The following is a 17,514-nucleotide window of genomic DNA, read 5'->3' on the forward strand; positions in this document are numbered from 1 at the left end:
GCTCTGTCGCCCAGGCTGGAGTGCAGTGGCCGGACCTCAGCTCACTGCAAGCTCCGCCTCCCGGGTTTACGCCATTCTCCTGCCTCAGCCTCCCAAGTAGCTGGGACTACAGGCACCCGCCACCTCGCCCAGCTAGTTTTTAGTATTTTTTAGTAGAGACGGAGTTTCACCGTGTTAGCCAGGATGGTCTCGATCTCCTGACCTCGTGATCCACCTGTCTCGGCCTCCCAAAGACTTTTTCTTTTTTTTTTAGACAGATTCTCATTCTGTTGCTTAGGCTGAAGTATAGTGGCACAATCATGGTTAACTGCAGTCTTGAACTCCTGGGCTCAGGCAATCCTCCTGTCTCAGCCTCTTGAGAAGCTGGGGCTTCAGGTACATGCCATTATGCCCAACTAATTTTTTTTTTTTTTAATTGTAGATGTGCGGTTTTGCTATATTGCCCAGGCTGGTCTTAAACTCCTGGCCTCACACAATCCTCCAGCCTTGGCCTCCCAAAGTGCTGAGATTACAGGCATGAGCCACCGCACCTGGCCCTAGACTTTACTTTTTAGAACTGTTTTAGGTTTACACAAAATTGAGTAGAAAGTACAGAGTTCCTGTATACAGACTTCCAATCCAGTTTTTCCTGTTATTAACATCTTGCATTCTTGTGATACAAATGTTACAATTGATGAACCCATATTGATAGATTTTTTTTTTTTTTTTTCTGAGACAGAGTCTAACTCTGTTGCCCAGGCTGGAGTACAGTGGTGTGATCTCGGCTGACTGCAACCTCCGCCTCCCAGGTTCAAGCGATTCTCCTTCCTCAGCATCCTGGATAGCTGGGATTTCAGGCGTGTGCCACCACGCCTGGCTAATTTTTTTATTTTTAGTAGAGACAGGGTTTTGCTATGTTGGCCAGGCTGGTCTTGAACTCCTGACTTCAGGTGATCCCCTGCCTCGGCCTCCCAAAGTGTTGGGATTACAGGCGTGAGCCACTGTGCCCGGCCTTAGGTTTTTATTAACTGAAGTCCACAGTTTACGTTAGGGGATTCTTTTCTTTCTTTTTCTTTTTCTTTTTTCACACACAAAAAAATTTTTTTAAAGTAGAGACAAGGTCTCACTATGTTGAGAACTTGAACTCCTGGCCTCAAATGATCTTTTTGCTTCAGCCTCCCAAAGTGATTCCTTTCTTAATAATGTGAACACAATAGTATTGAAAACCTAACAAAATTAACTGTTATTTTACAATACCATCTCATATCTATCCAGTATTTAATTTCTCCCATTGTCTCAAAAATATCATTTTACAGGTGGCTTTGTTCAAATTAGGATTTATATACAAGGCAGGCATATTGCATTATATTTTGTTGCCCTGTCACAGAGTTTGTTCTCCACTGCTTTTTTTTTTTCCCTTGCCTTCCCATTTTTTTGTTGAAGGAATGAAGTTCTTAGTTTGATAAAATAGTCCAAAATCTAGATATGGCTGATTGCATCCTTGTGGTGTCTTTTAATGTGTTCTTCCATCCTTCATATTTCTTGTGAACTCTTAGTTAGATTTAGAGGATTAATGAGATTTGTGCTGTTGTTATTGTTGGGAAGAATCCATCACCTAGATTCATTGTTTTCATTAGAGATTGTAAAATGGTGGTTTTCCTAATTCTTTGATTCCTTCTAAATTCCTTAACTGGAATTATTCTACAAAGTAGAATGTTATTCCATCATTTGTTTCCCTGGAAATGTAGTTAGTATAGGAAGGACAGGATAAAGGGCTTGAGTTTTCTTCTCTTTTATTTATCGATTTTCAGAATAATAAGTTGTGGTCTTATATGACCAGTGTATTTGTTTTTTTGTTTTGAGTATCATTATGAACTCATGCCTTTTTCTATATTTTATTTCAAACCATTGAAATCTTTATCCTTTTGAAGCTTAAATTTCATATCTTTGACTAGTAGAAGCCCTTTTGCATTGGCTTTTGTGTTCTTCTTGCATAACTCCAATATTCTTTGATGTCGTCCTTGTTTTCTGGCACAGCAGAGTATTTCAGATGTTCCTTAAACTTTTTCTGTGCCATATTCGGAATCAGGAGCCCTGTTTCTCCTAGTAACTCTGTTTCCTTGTGTTGGGAAACAGTTGAGACTGCAATATGACCACTGGGCACTAATTGCTATTGGGCTAACACACTTCTCTCAATAGGTTTTAGTAAGGACTGTATTTTGCCTTGTTTATTATCTTGTGCACTTTTCAACTTGTGTTATGGTATTTAAAAAAAATAAATTTTCAGGAGGTTGAGGCAGGAGAATCACTTGAACCTGAGAGGCCTGAGGTTGTGGTGAGCCAAGATTGCGCCATTGGACTCCAGCCTGGGTAACAGAGTGAGACTCTATCTCAAAAATGAATAAATAAATAAATTTGTATTCTTGGTGGGGCGTGGTGGTTCACGCCTGTAATCCCAGCACTTTGAGAGGCTGAGGCAAGCGGATCAGGAGGTCAGGAGATTGAGACCATCCTGGCTAACACGGAGAAAACCCGTCTCTACTGAAAATGCAAAAAATTAGCCAGGTGTGGTGGCAGGTGCCTATAGTCCCAGCTACTCAGGAGGCTGAGGCAGGAGAATGGTGTGAACCCGAGAGGCAGAGCTTGCAGTGAGCCGATATCACATCACTGCACTCCAGCCTGGGAGACAGCGAGACTCCGTCTCAAAAACAAAACAAAACAAAAAGAACAGAAAAAAAAATTTGTATTCTCTTTTAAATTGTAGGCCTCTTAAAAGGCAGAGATTGTGTATATTTAAACTTGACTTTTATATTATGCTTAGTGACAAAATAACAGCACAAAGTATCTTTATATTCAGTTATAGCATACATTTGTAAATTGATGTGAGAAGATAGCATAACTAACATACCTGTTCCATTTCTAGTTAGTTACTTCATAAACTTTATTGTTAATTTTTTTCTGAGTGAGAAAAATAAATATTGAGGTTCTGGGATAATTTGCTGAAAAGTGCTGTAAATACTTGTTGATAGTCACCTTTCGATGACTAGGGCTCCGAGTCCCAAGACCGTGTCATAAAGAGAGTCAACTCTTTATTATAATGGAAGACAGTCCCCTGGATCTTCCAGAAAATTTTCATTCGGTTCAAGGATTTGAGTTTGTTTTTTTTTTTTTGTTTTTTAACTCTTGCATATAGGTTGGTTTAATGTTTTAGGAATTCAGAATATTGTAAAATTCCTGTTACAGTAAGTCCTCACTTAAGTCTCAATAGGTTCTTGGAAACTGCAACTTTAAGTGAAACAATGTATAACAAAACCAATTTTCTTTCCTCACTAATGTTATGACAGAATGACTTTGAACTCTAAGTTTTTCCAGGACCAGATTACGTTACATGTTGTTTTGCTTAAAGCCCAGAACCTCTCAATGACATTAAATGAGGACTTGCTGTATTTATATTTAGTGTATCTTTTTATCAAAGGAAGTCTTCTTAGGATCTTTAAAAGTTTATACATCATTTACTGGCATCTGATTGGATATAAATATTTACTTGAGCATAACAAAATGTTTTTCTTTTAAAAGTATTGTGTAGGCCAGGTGCAGTGACTCATACCTGTAATCCTAGCACTTTGGGAGGCCAAGGCAGGAGGATCACTTGAGGCCAGGAATATGAGATAAGCCTGGGCAGCATAGCGAGAGACCTTGTCTCTACAAAAAATAAAAAAATTAGCCAGGTGTAATCATGTGCACTGGTGGACCCAGCTACTTGAGAGTCTAAGGTGGGAGGATCACTTGAACCCAGGGGTCAAGGCTGCAGTGAGCCATAATTATGCCACTGTGTTCCAACCTGGGTGACAGAGTGAGACCCCATGTCCAAGTAAATAAATAATTTTTTAAAAATTCTGTAGATCTGATTTCTCATTTATTCTTTCTTTTTCTTTTTCTTTTCTTTTTGTTTTTTTGAGATGGAGCCTTGAACTGTTGCCCAGGCTGAAGTGCAGTGGTGCCATCTCGGCTCCCTGCAACCTCCACCTCCTGGGTTCAAGCAATTCTTCTGCCTCAGCCTCCTGAGTAGCTGGGATTACAGGAGCACTCATTTATTCTTATGTGTGTTCCCTCCATAGTGTGTTCAATCTGACAACGTTGGTTATATTTAAAAATCACTACTTACGTCAGTGATTGAATAGAAAGTTGTTTGGCCCTTCTGTTCCATCTTAGTTCTTTATGCTGCGAGTGATCAGCATCATCTCTTGTACTTTTTCATTTTTCAATGTACCGTCCTGAGTAGAACTGATGTTTTTCTGTTTATTCCCTTGGGTGAGAAGGTAATTAATTGAAGGATTATTTAATTATTTAAAATTTTTCTTCTTTCCATCCTGTAAAGTGAGTGGAGGTCCAACTAATACCAAAAAATACCAATAAATGTCATCGTTTGATAATGAAACAATTTTATTCTCAGTTGAGATATTTGGGAATTAATTTGTCTTGCCTCATATAAAGTCAGGAAAACTACATTTTTCTTTATAGGTCATGAAGGGGAAATGATTTTGTTTTGATTTTCAGGGATTTTTTTTTTTTAACCCTGAAATATTTGGTCCTGGATTTTATTTTTGCCTTTTAGACTACAGAGCACAAGCTGAGAGTTGGGAAGAAGGGTTACTATTACAGGAGAGCAACTGCACCTGTTCTGCCTTGCCTGTTTAAAGTCTCCATCTTCTGCTGCAACGTATGACTACTCCTTTTTCCCAGTCATGAGAATAGAAGAAGTATGTAATTTCTGGATTAGACCACTGGTTTATCCAGTATAGAAGACTGTGAAAATTGCTTCACAGAGACCTTTTGTGGGAGAGCATAATAGTTACATGCTGGGACCTGAAAGATTAGGGATATATCCTTACCCTTCATTCCATCCTTTATCCTCATGTAAACATATAATCTACTCTTTTGTTTATTTCATCCTGTGCATTTTTTTTTCTCCTAAAGTAACTTTTGCTTGTCCTTGTTGATGTTCATTGTTTCATCAAAGGGTGTGTGGAGGTCTCCAAGAACTTTTATCTGTTGAGTATGTTCATTTTAACATTTTTCTCCTTGGAAGATGTAACATTATCTGTAGGCTTGGGGATTCGTTTACTCGTTACTCTTCTTTCGTTTAGAAAAATGACACGTAGAGAATAGAAAAGGTCTAGATTATTTCAAGGAGCAGAGGAATATATTCCATTCCTTGAAATGTAATAGAATATATGTGTCTTTACCTGAAAACACATGTACGTATTTATATATGCTCCATATGCACAAAGAACATTTGGAATCACATGTAGCTCCAGAAGACCCTGAGGTGATTAGAATCAGAGGGGTCAGAGAAGGAGAAGATATTTTACTTTTTCCCTTTATACCCATTGTATTGTAATGTAATTAAAAGCTATTTTGTGTTGTGAACTTAATGTATACATAGTCGGTAATGGCCGGGTGCAGTGGCTTACGCCTGTAATCCCAGCACTTTGGGAGGCTGAGGTGGGTGGATCACTTGAGGTCAAGAGTTCAAGACTAGCCTGGCCAACATGGTGAAACCCCATCTCTACTAACAATACAAAAATTAGCTGGGCACGGTGATGCACACCTGTAGTCTAGCTACTCAGGTGGCTGAGGCAGGAGAATCACTTGAACCTGGGAGGCAGAGGTTGCAGTGAGCCAAGATCGTGTGACTGCACTCCAGCCTAAGTGACAGAGTAAGACTCCGTTTCAAAAAAAAAAAAGTCGTTAATATCTTATGTGTCAGGACATCTATAGTAGTGTTTGAGTGCTAACGATATGCTAGAACAGTGCTACTGAATATTAGGCTCATTGATACTTTATCTTGTTTTAATATCATTCATATATAACTAATACCCAGTTCATGCATAGACTCTCCCTCCATTTCACTAATAAACCTTTTTAAGAGTGTAAATGGTCACAATAAGAAACTTAAAAATCAACACAACGAAATAAAGTGAGAAGTAAGTTTCCTTTAAGCCCTTCGCTTTCTTCTCCACAGTTAACTACTGTTACCGGTTTCCTGTGTATTTTCCAGAAATGTTCTATGCATATTATAATCAGCTCTGTATATCTATGTATAGATATGTATATATACACACATATATAAAATTGTCTATCTAAAATAATATATAATCATCCATATGTTTATGTATGTATATATAAAATCCCCCTCCATTACCCACCTTCCACAACAACATATGGAATCAAACTATATATGCTATTCTGCAACTCATTGTTTCCCTTAAATTCAGTCAGTAAGATTTACTTTCTATTCACCTTAATGTTTTGCAGCAAGAGTGATCCTTCTAACATACTAAACGGTTATGTCACTCCCCAGCCTTTGCTAAAAACCATTCATAATCTTTTTTCTCGTGTAAAATCTACAAACCATAACATGGCATACAAAACACTGAACTGACCCCTGCCTGCTACTTCTCCTTTTTCTGTTGAAAATGTTGGGCTTATACCCAGAGTGCTGGTCTTCCTGAACTATTTTCAGTTTCTTTCTTTCTTTCTTTCTTTCTTTCTTTCTTTCTTTCTTTCTTTCTTTCTTGTCTTTCTTTCTTTCTTTCTTTCTTGTCTTTCTGTCTTGTCTTTCTGTCTTTTCTTTCTGTCTTTCTTTCTTGCTTGCTCTGTTGCCCAGGCTGGAGTGCAGTGGTGTGATCTCCACTCACTGCAAGCTCTGTCTCCCGGGTTCATGCCATTCTCCTGCCTCAGCCTCCCAAGTAGCTGGGACTGCAGGTGCCTGCCACCACGGCCGGCTAAATTTTTTTTATTTTTAGTAGAGATGGGGTTTCACCATGTTAGTCAGGATGGTCTCAATCTCCTGACCTCATGATCCACCTGCCTCGGCCTTCCAAAGTGCTGGGATTACAGGCGTGAGCCACAGTGCCCGGCCATATTTTCAGTTTCTTAAGGCTTACAGCCTCTCGCCTGCAAACTGCTTCCTTTTTCTCACACTTTGGGTAATTCCTGCTTTTTTTATTCTTCTTTTTAAAAAATGTGTAATCCTAATATTTATGAAAGTCCACAGGTAAAACAAGATTCAAATATAAGAAGCAAAGTATAATTAAGAACTTCACATTTTAAACTAGCCGGGCGAGGTGGCGGGCGCCTGTAGTCCCAGCTACTCCGGAGGCTGAGGCAGGAGAATGGCGTGAACCCGGGAGGCGGAGCTTGCAGTGAGCTGAGATCCGGCCACTGCACTCCAGCCCGGCGACAGAGCGAGACTCCGCCTCAAAAAAAAAAAAAAAAAAAAAGAACTTCACCTTTTTTCACATACATATAATGTCCAAAAGTATATATGCTTTTAAAAAATGTGATTCTACTAACTTGCTTTTTCCCTCTACCTCAATAAGATTATTATAGGATTTATTTTTAATTTTTAATTAAGTTCCAGGTTATACAAGTAGTTTAAAATAATCGGTTCTACAAAGTTTGTTAAGAAAAACAGTAGTCCAGGTTCTGGTTCCAGATGAGATGGAGTCAGCGCACTTCACTCTGTCTCTCCCACTGAATGCAGCTAAAAACCTGGGCAAAATTCTTGCAGTGGCTATTTGAGGCCTCTGAAAAGTAAATTGTAGGAGACAGACTGGGGAAGAAGACCAGAATTCAAAGTACCATTGAACCAGCAGTGAGTTTACCATTTTTTTCTTCCAGTATGCCCCAGCCTGAACTTAATGTATCCTGCAACTTGGAAGTGAGCATTGACATGGACAGAAAATGCATCGAGAGAAGTCTTCTAGTTTTGACTCGAGGAGGAGGAAAGGGGTCTCCTAATGCCCAAAGAAAGCATGGAAATCCTACATCTTTCTCTCTCTTTTTATTTATTCTCTTACACCCAGGCCTCAAACAATCCTTGACAGTGGCCTCAATGGGGGCAGGCAAAAGCCTAAAATAGAGGGAGAGGATCCTTCTTCTCAGATTGGAGGAGCTGTGGTCTGAAGAGAGTTGGGCAAATCCCCACTGCTTTTTTTCTCTCTCTGCTGTTCTGTTGCTTGGCCTTGCCTGATGTGAGCACAGTCATGGGAAGTACTCTGCAGAGTGGTGTTAATAAAGCCCCAGAGTTCTGCTGGAAGACTGGAAAAGGGGAGCCCCAGTGAAATGAAAGATTGTAGATGAGGGAGGAACTTGGGAAACTGACCACCTAAAGTTGCTTTTGGACTCCTGAGCTGACCTCCAGTCTGTGCATGCATGGGTCCAATCCTAAACAGCACATACAGACTTTGAGAACTGAATTATGGGATAGACCACTGCCCACATCCCAAACTGGAAACTACGTGGAGTACTTATGGAACACGTTAAATGTAACTGCAAAGGCTTTAAAAACTGAATTGACATTAGAAATACAACCTACAGAAGGCTGGTGAGAACTTGAAGCATGAACTCAACTGGGTCAATTACTGGCTAAAGCAAAAATACCAACATTCTTGGTGGGACTTGAATAAGACCTAGAGTCTCATAACATAATATTCAAAATGTCCAGAATACAACCTGGAATCACTCAGCTTAGAAAGAATCAGACAAATCTCAACTCATATAGAAAAAGGTAGATGCCAATGCCAGGATCATACAGATGTTAAAATTATGTTTAAAAGACTTTAAATCAGCTATTATGACTTTGCTCCAAGAATGAGCAGGAAGATAGACAATCTCAGCAAGGGAATAGAAGACATAAAGAACAACCAAACAGAACATTTAGAGCCAAGACGTACAATAACAGACATAAGAAACTCACTGAATGGGCTCAATAGCAGAATGGACATGATAGGTGAAAGATTCAGTGAACTTGAAAACAGATCAATAGAAATGATCTAATCTGAACAACCAGGGAAAACCATGTAAAAAAATAAACAGAGCCTCAGTGACCTATGAGATAATATCAAAATATCTAACATTTGTGTCATCAGCAACCCAGAATGAGACTTGAGTTTGGTGCAGCAAAGATAGATAAATAAATAATGACATATAGACTGAAAAGGAGGAAATAAAATTGTTCCTGTTTGTGGATGACATGATTGTCTATGTAGAAAATCCCAAGAATTGTAAAAACTTCCTAGAATAAGTGAGTTTAGCAAGCGATATAAGATCAGGCCACAAAAAGCAACCATAATTCTGTGTACTAGCAATGAACAATTGAGAACTGAATTTTAAAAAATTTCAATAGCTCCAAAAAAAAAAGAAATATGGAGGGTGTAAATATAACAAAATATATGCAGGATCTGGGCTGGACGCAGTGGCTGACGCCTGTAATCCCAGCACTTTGGGAGACTGAGATGGGTGGATCACCTGAAGTCAGGAGTTCGAGACCAGCCTGACGAACATGGAGAAACCCCATCTCTACTAAAAATACAAAATTAGCCAGGCATGGTGGTGCATGCCTGTAATCCCAGCTACTTGGGAGGCTGAGGCAGGATAATCGCTTGAACCTGGGAGGTGGAGGTTGTGGTGAGCTGAGATTGCGCCATTGCACTCCAGCCTGGGCAATAAGAATGAAACTCTGTCTCAAAAAAAAAAAAAAAAAAGGTATATGTATATATTCTGTATGCGGAAAACTATAAAACCCTGATTAAAGAAGTAAAAGAAGATTTAAATAAATGGAGAGGCATACCATATTCATTAATTGGAAGATTCATTAATGGAAGGTTCATTAATTGGAAGATACTGATTCTCCCCAAATTGATCTATAGATTTAATGAAATAATAATAAAAATCCCAGCAGTACTTTTTATAGTTATAGAGAAGCTGATTCTAAAGTTAATATAGAAAAGCAAAGGATCTAGAGTAGCCAAAACAATGTTGAAAAAGAAGAATAATGTTGGGGAAAAAAATCAAATCACGTAGATAATAGATTTTTAAGTGTTCTTATTAAAAATGTGTTTGTAAGCATGTTATTAGTTTGAGCCATTCCATCATGTATACATGTCTTCAAAACATGTTTATACAATAAAAATGTATAATTTCTGTCAGTTAAAAAATACATAGTGGGCTGGGCGCGGTGGCTCAAGCCTGTAATCCCAGCACTTTGGGAGGCCGAGACGGGTGGATCACGAGGTCAGGAGATCGAGACCATCCTGGCTAACACGGTGAAACCCCGTCTCTACTAAAAAATACAAAAAATTAGCTGGGCGAGGTGGCGGGCGCCTGTAGTCCCAGCTACTCGGAGGCTGAGGCAGGAGAATGGCATGAACCTGGGAGGCAGAGCTTGCAGTGAGCTGAGATCCGGCCACTGCACTCCAGACTGCACTCCAGCGTGGGCGACAGAGCGAGACTCCGTCTCAAAAAAAAAAAAAAAATGCATAGCGAGACCTCCATCTCTACAAACTAAGAAAAAATAAATTGACTCAACATGGTGGTACATGCCTGTAGTCCCGTGCTGCTTGGAAGGCTGAAATAGGAGGATTGCCAGAGCCCAGGAATTTGAGTGCACTATGATTGTGCCACCATATTCCAGCCTAGGTGACAAAGTGAGATCCTGTCTAAAAATATAAAATATAAGCAAAGAAACAAACTATATGGTTTTAAAACTTAGTACAGAACTAGGATAATCAAGGCTGTGGTATTGGCAAAGGGATAGACATATAGATCAAGTGGAGTAAAATAGAGATTTTGGACATAGGCTGACCCATACAAAGAAGGCCAGTAATAATCTACAAAGTCGCAAAGGCGAGTCAGTGGAAAACGAATGGTCTTGGTGCTGGAGCTATCAGGCATCCTTTTACAAAAGTAGTGAACCTCCACCGAAACTACACACATTATACAAAAATTTACTGAAGATATACTGCACATCGAAATGTGAGATAGAAGGCTGTATAACTTTTAGAAGAAAACATGGAGAAGATCTTTGTAACTTAAGTTTAGGCAAGAAGCTTGTCAAATGATGACAAAAGCATGATGCATAAAATTAAAAAATTGATAATTTGGATTTCATTAAATTAAAAACTTTGCTTGCAAAAGACGTTATAAAAAGAATGAAAAGACAAGTTACAGAGTGAAAGAAAAATATTTGCGAATCACCTGCAAAGGACTTTTCAGAATATATAAAGCACTCTGAAAAATCAACAATAAGAAAACAAACAATTAAAAATATTTAATAAGCTTTTACAGGTACTTCAAAGAAGATATAGAGTGTTAAATCAGTTGCTGAAAAGATATTTAGCATAACTAAACATTAGGAGAATACACAGTGAGATATCACTGCACACCATTAGAATGGCTTAAACTATACTTGAACCCGGGAGGTGGAGGTTGTGGTGAGCTGAGGTTGAGGTGACTGGCTGCAACCTGGGGCTCCCTCGATTCCCCTCTCCTTGGGTTTGGTTAACATGCTAGGATGGCTCACAGAACTCAGGAAAACATGTTTACTGGTTTATTAAGGATATTGCAAAGGATACAGATGAACAGCTGGATGAAGAGATGGATAAGGGTGAGGTGTGGGGGAGTGGGGAGCTTCTGTCTCCTCTCTGGGTAGGCCACTCCCCCAGCACTTCCATTTATTCAGCAAACCAGAAGCTCACACATCTGATTGTTCAAGAGTCTTTATAGAGCTTAATCTCCAGCCCTCCCACTCACCTTTCCTGGAGGTTGGTGGGTGAGGCTGAAAGTTCAGTCCGCTCTTCTGAGCACTTCGTCTTTCTGGTGACTGGCCCCGTCCTGATTATATAGGGCTTCCCCCAAGTTACCGGATTAACATAAACGCAGTTGTTATCAAAAGAGTCATAAATAACAGACATTTCTATCAGAAAATTCCATAAGTTTTAGAAACCAGGTGACAAATATCAGGGACAGAGACTAAATATATTTCATATTATAGTTGGCTGTTCCTGTCAGTGGGTTCCACATCCATGCATTCCACATCTGTGGATGCAACCAACCACAGATTGAAAATCTTAGGAAAAAGACTGGGCATGGTGGCTCATACCTGTAATCTCAGCACTTTGGGAGGCTGAGGTGGGGGGATTATTTGAGGTCAGGAGTTCGAGATCAGCCTGGCTATCAGCCTGTGTCTACTAAAAATACAAAAATTAGCTGGGCATGGTGGTGCACGCCTGTAATCCCAGCTTCTTGGGAGGCTGAGGTATGAGAAGTGCTTGAACCCTGGAGGCAGAGGTTGCAGTGAGATGAGATCGCTCCACTGGACTCCAGCCTGGGTGACAGAGCAAAGTCTGTCTCAAAAATAAATAAACAAAATAAATAAATAAATAAAAATTAGGAAAAAAATATTGCATCTGTACTAAACATGTATAGACTTTTTTTTCCCTGTTATTATTTCCTAAACAATCAGTATGGCAACTATTTACATGGCATTTACACTGTATTAGGTATCATAGGTAATCTAGAGATGATTTAAAATATGGTCGTGCATCACACAACAGCATTTTGTTCAGTGATAGACAGTGGTCCCATAAGATTATAATACTATGTTTTTAGTGTACCTTTTCCACATTTAGGTACATAAATATTTAGCATTGTGTTATAACTGTTTATAGTATGCAGTACAGTAACACGCCATACAGGTTTGTAGTCTAGGAGCAATAGGCTATACCGTATAGCCTAGGCATGTAATAGGCTATTCCATCTACGTTTTTGTGAGCACACCCTATGATGTTCACACAGTGACTGAATCACCTAAGGATGCATTTCTGAGAACTTATCCCTGTTGTTAAGCAAAGCCTGACTGTATATGGGAGGATGTGCATAGGTTACATGGAAAATAGTACCCCATTTTATTTTATTTTATTTTCAAGATGCAGCATTGCTCTGTTGGCCAGGCTGGAGTGCAATGGTGCAATCTTGGCCCACTGCAACCTCTGCTTCCCAGGTTTAAGTGATTCTCTTGCCTCAGCCTCCTCAGTAGCTGGGATTTTAGGTGCCCGCCACCATGCCCAGCTAAGTTTTCTATTTTTAATAGAGATGGGGTTTCACCAGGTTGGCCAGGTTGGTCTCTAACTCCTGACCTCAGGTGATCCACCCACCTTGGCCTCCCAAATTGCTGGGATTACAGGTGTGAGCTACCATGCCTGGCAGGTACCCCATTTTATATCAGAGACTTGAGTATTGGTGGATTTTGGTATCCAAGGGAGGTCTTGGAACCACTCCCCCATGGATACCAAGGGACTACTGTATACCACAGTGGCATATAAGGTTTTAGCTTACTTTTCTTGTCTGATCATACTTCCCACCTCAGCCTACCTTAACTCGTATCAAGTCCTCTAGCCTGTCATCTCAATCATCTATCACATGTACTTAGATCCTTTATGACTTTGTGGGTGACCTTCTTTTAGAATACTCTTCTCATAAATGTGTAAAATCTAGTGATTTAATGCTCATGTGAAGCCTCATAAGCCAAATTTTTGAATCTTCTTTATATCTGCAGCAGTTTTATCTCTAATATTATAGAACTCATACTGCATTACATTTTTTTTGTTTACATATCTTGGCTGTGAACTCTTTGAGGGCATGGATCTTAATTTCTCTTGTATTTCTAGTGCCTAGTTTAGTACTTGGCATATAGTAGATTGTCCTGTTTCTGTTCTGTCACAGTCTTTCTTTCCCTGTTTTAATACTTATTGACAAGGTGTTACTTGATTTTAAAATCTGTTTCTGTCATTTCTGGGCATAATGGTTAAGAGCAAAGGCTCTGGCATTAAACTGCTTCATGTTTTGGTTGTAATTTTGGACAAAGTAACCTCCCTATTTCTATATCTGAAAAATGGAGAATATAATAATACTTGCATTATTGGCGGGATTAAGTGCATGTAACATACTTGATATAGAGCCTGGCATAAAATGCTTGCACATTATGTGTGCATATTATGCTTATTTCTTTATTTATTTAGAGACAGGGTCTCACTCTGTCACCCAGGCTGGAGTCAGTGGCATGATCACAGCTCACTGCAGCCTTGTCCTCCCAGGCTCAACTGAGCCTTCCACTGCAACTTCCTGAGTAGCTGAAAGTACAGGCATGTGCCCCCACACCTGACTGATTTTTGTATTTTTTGTAGAGACGGAGCCTTGCCATGTTGTCCAGGCTAGTAAATCCTGGACTCAAGCAATCCTCCCACCTCAGCCTTCCAAAGTGTTGGGATTACAGGCATGAGCCACCACTCCTGGCCCATATTATGCATATTTTGTTAGCCATTATTCTATTCATTTATTTACACATATGTAGGGTCCAGCCCCACAGGGTCGGTGGGTTTTTCTCCCCGTGTGCGGAGACGAAAGACTGTAGGAATAAAGACACAAGACAAAGAGATAAAAGAAAAGACAGCTGGGCCCGGGGGACCACTAATACCACGACATGGAGACCAGTAGTGGCCCCGAATGCCAGGCTGCGCTGGTATTTATTGGATACAAGACAAAGGGGCAGGGTAAGGAGTGTGAGCCATTTCCAATGAGCGGTAAGGTCACGTGGGTCACGTGTCCATTGGACAGGGGGCCCTTCCCTGCCCAGCAGCGGAGGCAGAGAGAGAGAGAGAGAGACAGCTTATGCCATTATTTCTGCGTATCAGAGACTTTTAGTACTTTCACTAATTTACTACTGCTATCTAGGAGGCAGAGCTAGGTATACAGGATGGAACATGAAGGCGGACTAGAAGCGCGACCACTGAAGCACAGCATCACAGGGAGACGGTTAGGCCTCCAGATTACTGCGGGCAGGCCTGACTGATGTCAGGTCCTCCACAAGAGGTGGGGGAGTAGAGTCTTCTCTAAACTCCGGGGAAAGGGAGACTCCCTTTCCCAGTCTGCTAAGTAGTGGGTGTTTTTCCTTGACACTGACGCTACCGCTAGACCACGGTCCGCTTGGCAAAGGACGTCTTCCCAGACGCTGGTGTTACCGCTAGACCAAGGAGCCCTCTGGTGGCCCTGCCCGGGCATGACAGAAGGCTCACACTCTTACCTTATAGTCACTTCTCACTATGTCTCCTCAACTCCTCTGTATGACCTGGTTTTTCCTAGGTTATGATTGTAGACTGAGGATTATCATAATATTGGAATAAAGAGTAGTTGCTATAAACTAATGATTAATGATATTCATATATAATCATATCTATGATCTATATCTAGCATAACTATTCTTATTTGATATGTTTTATTCTACTGGAACAGCTTGTGCCCTCGGCCTCTTGCCTCAGCACCTGGGTGGCTTGCTGCCCACACACATATTCACTGAGCCTTTAAATCACTCTTTACTGGGTATTGTGCCAGGTACTGTTACAGCCTAGCAGGTTCTTTTTGCCTGCTGCACAGAAAAAGCCGATACACTGAGACTGGTGTTGCAGCAGAGAGTTTAATAATTGCAGTGTGGCTCAGTGAGGATGGTGTGTGATATTTCTCAAATCTGCCTCCCTGAGAATTTGACAACTAGGGTTTTTAAGGATAGTTTGGTGGGGAGGGGGCTAGAGAATGGGCACTGCTGATTAGTTGAGTTGGGATGAAATCACGGGGGTATTGAAATTATCTTCATGTGCTCAGTCGTTTCCTGGGTCGGGGACACCTGGGTGGTATCAGTTGGTCCACTAAAAAATATCTCAAACACCAGTCTTAGGTTTCACAATAGCAATGTTACCAGTAGGGGCAATTGGGAAGTTACAAATCTTTTTTCTTTTTGAGACCGTGTCTCTCTCTCTGTCGTCCAGGCTGGAGTGCAGTGGCGCAATCTTGGCTCACTGCAGCCTCCTCCTCCTGGGTTCAAGCGATTCTTCTCCCTCAGCCTCTTGAGTAGCTGGGACTACAGGCACATGCTACCATGCCCAGATAATTTTTGTATTTTTAGTAGAAACGGGGTTTCACCATATTGGCCAGCCTGGTCTGAAACTCCTGAACTCATGATCTGCCTGCCTCAGCCTCCCAAAGTGCTGGGATTGCAGGTGTGAGCCACTGCACCCAGCCAGAAGTTACAAATCTTATCGCCACCAGCTAGTGACTCCTGAGTAGTAGGCAATTACAAAAAGGTAAGTTAGGAAACAATGACTAGTTGTTATTTAACTATGCCTAAACCTTAACAGAATTCAGGCGCCTACCATAATTCTGTTTTTGGCCTTTCATTAGTTTTATAAAAGCAGTGTCTGTCCCCAAAGAAAGAGTGGGTTTGTTTTGAGAAGGGGCCATTATCATCCTTGCTTTAAAGTTAAACTGCAAACTAAATTCCTCCCATAGTCAGCCTGGCCTGTGTGTAGGGATGAGCAAAGGTAGTTAGCTTGTGAGTTTAGAAGCAAGATAGAATCAGCTATGTTGGATGTCTCTCACTGTTACAGTTTTTGCAAAAGTGTTTTTAGTACCAGAACAAGATAGATATGGTCCCTGTACATGACAGAAAAGTAGAGTCTTAAGGAATGGATAATGCAAGGAAAACACTATTTAACTTATTTTTTATTGTTTCTTTGAAGCTGAGGACAAGAGTAAGTTGCTAATGGTCATCATTTGATCCTTTCATTCTTACTACAGTGTAATAGATAGCACTGTTTTGCAAATATATGTAAAATATGTGTTAAGTGATCAACATGTACTGTATACCTTGTGAATTATTGTGTTCTCCATTGCACCCATTCTTGCTAGCTTATAACACTCTTTTTAAACAAAAACTTAGAGAATGAGAGAGCAATCTTGTACTGATTGATAACACAGATGCAAAAAAAGGAGTTTTTTTTTAAGGGAAGGGGTCTTGCTATGTTGCCCAGGCTGGTCTCAAACTCCTGGCCTCGTACAATCCTCCCACCTTAGCTTCCCAAGTAGCTGGGATTATAGGTGAAGTCATTGCCCCTGGCTTTGCTGCGTCTTAATTGTATTTATATTTTAAGCCAGTTAGGAGGCAAATTTTCTTTGAGTGTTTCATCAGTCTACCAAATCTTCGTCTTCAAGCTTTGGCCTGTTACTCTTCCTTACTTTCAAGCAAGCTCCTTCAAAGACTGTCTGCCCTCATATTTCATATTCTATTTACTCTTTAACCCATTATAAACTGACTTCTGCCCCTTGACTCACTAATGACTTCCTGTTTATATTAGTACTTCTCAGCCTTTCTATATACTTGTCAGTGTCCACTTCTGCCCTCATGAAGTGTTCTCCCTCGGTTTCTGTGATACCCCTCTCTCAGTGTCCTCCTATCTTTCAGGCTATTCCTCTGTTTCCTTGAGGGACTCTTATTTTTGCTCATGCTTTGAATATTGCATTTTCTAGGGTGGGCATGGTGGCTCACGCCTGTAATCCCAGCACTTTGGGAGGCTGAGGCGGAGGATTGCTTGAGCCCAGAGTTTGAGATCAGCCTGGGCAAGATAGTGAGACCCTGTTTTAAAAATAATAATAATAATTAAATGTTGCATTTTCCAAATTATGTGCTGAAGTTTCTTTTCCTCTTATATTCTTTCACTTGTCAATCTTCCATCTATTGTCCGTGAATTAATGGTTCCTCAGTGTACATCTGGAGCTCTGCCTTTTGGTCTCAGCACCAGGCCTGAACTTACAATGTCTACTGAATTCACTTGATTGTCCTAAAATTCAACATTTTAATAT

General features: G+C 40.4%; 1 protein-coding gene and 1 long non-coding RNA gene across 10 annotated transcripts in view; both read left to right on the forward strand.

Moving 5' to 3' along the window:
* The window catches only part of TTBK2 (tau tubulin kinase 2), a 168,436-nt gene that overhangs the window by 58,864 nt on the left and 92,058 nt on the right, over positions 1–17,514 (forward strand). The window contains exon 1 of one of the 9 annotated variants that reach the window (XM_033190398.1): positions 10,406–11,112. The exons of the other annotated variants lie outside the window; for them this stretch is intronic. The gene's annotated coding sequence lies outside the window, so the exon portion shown is untranslated. Of the gene's footprint in view, positions 1–10,405; positions 11,113–17,514 lie in introns of those variants that run through there. 9 annotated transcript variants of the gene reach the window in all.
* On the forward strand, positions 4,251–8,855 carry LOC117070797. Its single transcript, XR_004432059.1, has 2 exons — positions 4,251–4,298; positions 7,666–8,855. It is a non-coding gene; the product is annotated as an uncharacterized LOC117070797 (long non-coding RNA).

Source organism: Trachypithecus francoisi, unplaced genomic scaffold (assembly GCF_009764315.1).
Source record: "Trachypithecus francoisi isolate TF-2019V2 unplaced genomic scaffold, Tfra_2.0 Lachesis_group3, whole genome shotgun sequence".
In the NCBI taxonomy this organism is placed as follows: domain Eukaryota; kingdom Metazoa; phylum Chordata; class Mammalia; order Primates; family Cercopithecidae; genus Trachypithecus; species Trachypithecus francoisi.